Here is a 4322-nt window from a genome sequence, read left to right as displayed (position 1 = left end):
TTTTTTATTTTAGGGAAGGGTCTACAGGGTGTTCAGGGTCTCACTACTAGATAGACTCAGAGTGATCCACTTGTTTATAGCCTCCCAAGAGCTGGGATTAAGGTGCACGCCACCATGCCCAGTCTCAACTGCCATCTCAGCAAGGCCCGGGAGCAGGGCCAGCACACCAGGCCTGGGAATCGAACCCCTGGCCCCTGCACCTCCTCGCAGGCGCTTTAATCTGCTGAGCTATTCGGTTGGCCCTTCAAAACAAGGGTGGGCAAGATTTTTTCTGAGAAACTTCTATCTATATTATTTTAAAATACTACTATTAACCTATGAATAATCAGAGTACATTCCTTCCAATCTTTTTTAAATGAACCACAGGACTTCATACATAGAAGCACCAATACAAAGATGTTGAATAAAAGAAATGTAAAAATTAAAAGGAAATCCATCATGGTGGTGCAGAGAATGCAGAACTCATATCAGCATTAAGCACAATCTAGGTAGAGAGAATTAGACACCCTTTATAAAAAACAGTATTTCCAGGAAAGACAGGATGTTGGGCACAGCTGGGCATTCCTTCCAGGTGCTATAATCCATAGGCTCTGGTGGAACTTACTAGGACATAATCCAAAACACATAATAAAAGGAACTTGTCCTTGGTTTGTGGCTGCAGAGTTAAGCCCAGGTAGAGACATGTAACAACCCTGTGAAACACTAAGAAGTTTTAAAAGAAGGAAAGGACAGGGATTACCACAGCTAAGCACTCACCCCAAATACTACTAGATATAAGAAACAAGGATAAATTTAGAGGCCTGAGCCAATTAGGATCAATGGAAAATGGGGAGTTGGAAAATAATTAGCCAGAACTAATGGGAAAATCTTCCTAACCTGTGGAAGCTAGCCTGGACTACAAAGAGACCGTGTCTAAAAAAATAAAAACAAATAAGTGACCTTAAAGAAGATGTAAATAATCAAGTGAGTGAAATGACTCAATTACTAAGATAATTAAATCAATGAGTTTAAAATATAAATAAGTGGTTAAATGAGTTAAGGAAGACAAAGTATGAAAATCATAACTCTAGTAAGGAATCAGATTATGAAAAGAAACAAGCAGAAATCCTTCAAATGAAAAACTCAGTTAAAATTTTTAGCTAGAGTATGACCTGTCAGAAGGTAGAATATGAAGACTTTAGGACAAGATTAATAAGTCATTTATTCAGATACTCAACAATAACATAACCAGAAATTGACAAGTTCATCAAAAATAACTCTAAAACAACAAACTTTTGAATTATGAAGATTAAGATAGGATTAGAGGGAAACTGATGGTATAAAAAAATTATTTCCAAAATATCACAAAAGTATGTCCATGGACCACATGGCACACTGGCCCCACCCCCAGGTACACTGAGTGAGCAATGGAATCCAGGAATGGTGGTGCATGCCTGTAATCCCAGAGCTGGGAAGGCTGAAAAAAAAAAGTCCAAACCGCATAGTGAAACCCTATACAAAAAAAAAGTCCTAATTGAAGAGAGCGAGATGTATACCCTAGTAAATGAAGCATTTAGAACCCAATATAGTCAGAAAAGAGAAAAAAAAAAATCTCCATGTGAAACATGAAAATCAAAAAGATCCCAAAATTTCAGAACAGACAATACTAAAGTTGTTAAAGAAACATGCAAGTAACACATAAACTGGCAAACCTGTCAGATTAACAGAAAAATTCTCAACACAAATCTTAAGGGCTAGGAAAGCTTTGAGTTTACCCTTCAAAACTGACAGACTGATACTTTCCAAAACAGAAAATGTTAAAAAAAAAAAATCTCATGATCACCAAACCATTACTGCAGAATACACTCAAAGAAATCTTAAAGCAGAAACAGCAAGACCAACATCGAAAAGCCCAGAAGAAAGCATATAACCATCTGGGGAAAGAATTAAAATTTAAAAAATAAATAAATAAATAGCATCAGCATTTAAAAAATTAGAGCCAAGATATAGTTCATACTAAAAATGAAATGACAGAAAATGATATTCCATGCAGCCAGAGTCCCAAACAAGCAAAAGTGGCTATTCTAATTTGTACAAATGACTTCATATCAAAACTGTAAAAAGAAATAACGGCTGGGGATATTGCTCAGAGGTATAAGCACCTGCCTGGCAAGCACAAGGTCCTGAGTGAGACCCCCAATACCCACCCCCAAAACAGAAAAAAAAATTACACAAGGACTAGAATAGGTAAATACCTCTCAATGTAAATGGTCTTAATCTCCCAATCAAAAAACAGACTGGCAGATTAGATTAAAAAAAAAAATCCAACTAAATGCTACCTGCCATAAACATACTTCATCCATAAAACACATTCATACTAAAAATGAAAAGACAGAAAATGACATTCCATGCAGCCAGAGCCCCAAATAAGCAGGAGTGGCTGTTTTAATCTCTATAAATAACTTCAAACCAAAACTGTAAAAAGAAACGCAGTTGTTACAGACTGGCAAAGGGAATAATTCACAAGAAAGAGATGACAATTGAAAAAAGAATACACACAAACACCAATTTCATAAACAAAAACTACTTGACATAAACAGACACACAGATACCAATACAATCATATTGGGGGACCTCAATACACCACTCTCGCACAAAGGTCAATCAGACAAAAAAACTCAACAAAGATATTTCAGAGTTTAAAACACTCAAAATAACAAACGGACACAACAGTTTTCTATAGAATGCTTTATCTAACAATAGCAGAACATATATTCTTCTCAGCAGCCCACAAAACTTCTTTCAAAATAGATCATATTTTAAGCCATATCACTAGGTAGGAAAGAATTCAGTAATCTTCTGCATCATATCATAGCATAATAGAATGAAACTAGAAATCAACAGCAAAATAAAAAAAGTACACAAATATCTTGAGAGTAATATTTTCTTGAACAATCAATGGTTCACAAGAAATTAGAAGAGAAATTAAAAATGCTATACTCAAATGACAGTGGCAATACAACATACCAAAATCCACAGGAAACAAAACATTCCTAACAATGAAGTTTACAGAAGTGAATACTAGATTAGACAAAAAGCACAGTCCAAAATAACAATGCATCTCATGGTCCTAGAAAAACAGGACAAATACACATCTGAAACCTACAGATGGAAAGAAATTACAAAGATTACAGTGGAAATCAATGGAACTGAAACTAAAAAAATATGAAAGATCAGTGTAAAGAGTTTCTTCTTTGAAAGGATAAGACTGATAAACCCTTAGCTAAACTTACCCAAAGAAAGCTAAAAAAGACTCGTATCAAAGCAATTAGAAAAGGCAAAATAACAGACACTAGTGAAATCCAGTGGACTCAAAGAAACTAATTTGAAAAAATACTGCAATAACCTGGAGAATTTGAAAGAAATGAATAAATTCCTAGACATGAATCACTTACCTAAACTGAAATTAGTAATATTAAACTACATTACATAAAAAAATCATTCCAAATGTACTTCATAAACATTTCATATATATTTTAATAGCATAATCATGGTACAGAAACAAATTTTGTAATTTATGTGTAATGCATATTACATAATACATATTTAATATAATCACACTAGTAAAAAGGTAGCAGGACAATAGTACATTTTCTCTCTGTGGCATGAGACAAAAAGACAGTACAAAGCAGACAATACCACAGAATCTGTTTGTAATAAAGGCAAATGTTTCCCTAATCTAACCCTCTTATTTTCTGTACCTTTAATCCAAATTTTATTTGGTTTATTTAAAGAACATTATCATTGAATGCTGGACATGGTGGCCGACAATGTAATCTAAGTATCTGGGAGGCTGAGGCAGGAGAACTGCAAGTTTGAGGCCAGCCTAAGCTACACAATGAGTTCAAGGCTAGCCTGGACAACATAACAGGATTCTGTCTCAAAGAACAAAGAAACAAACCTAAAACAGAATGAAGACAATACAAATAGAAGACCACAATAAATGAATGCTTAATGGATACATTTTTTTTCAGCATTTAAAGAAATAGCCAACCTGTTACAAATAAATCTAAATTTCCTTATTACACATTATTTATAATACTAATTCTCTGTATTTAAGGAAGTAATACTAAGAATTTTTAAATTAAGTCTTCCAAAGCAGCCGACAAGAACTATCCAATAGGGTCAGCCTGATAGCTTAGTGGATTAAAGCGCCAGCTTAGGCAGACACAGGGGACAAGGGTTAGATCCCTGCCTGCCTTGCTGGCCCCTGCCCCTGGGACTCACTGAGGCTGCAATTGAGACTGGGCGTCGCAGCGCTCAGCCTGTAATCCCAGCTCTTA

General features: G+C 35.2%; 1 protein-coding gene across 2 annotated transcripts in view; it reads right to left on the bottom strand.

Moving 5' to 3' along the window:
• Nucleotides 1-4322, bottom strand: part of Cenpc (centromere protein C) — a 65065-nt gene that overhangs the window by 36426 nt on the left and 24317 nt on the right. The window lies entirely within an intron of this gene.

Source organism: Octodon degus, unplaced genomic scaffold (genome assembly GCF_000260255.1).
Source record: "Octodon degus isolate 3935 unplaced genomic scaffold, OctDeg1.0 scaffold00191, whole genome shotgun sequence".
NCBI lineage: Eukaryota > Metazoa > Chordata > Mammalia > Rodentia > Octodontidae > Octodon > Octodon degus.
This window is presented reverse-complemented; position numbering and strand designations above follow the sequence as displayed.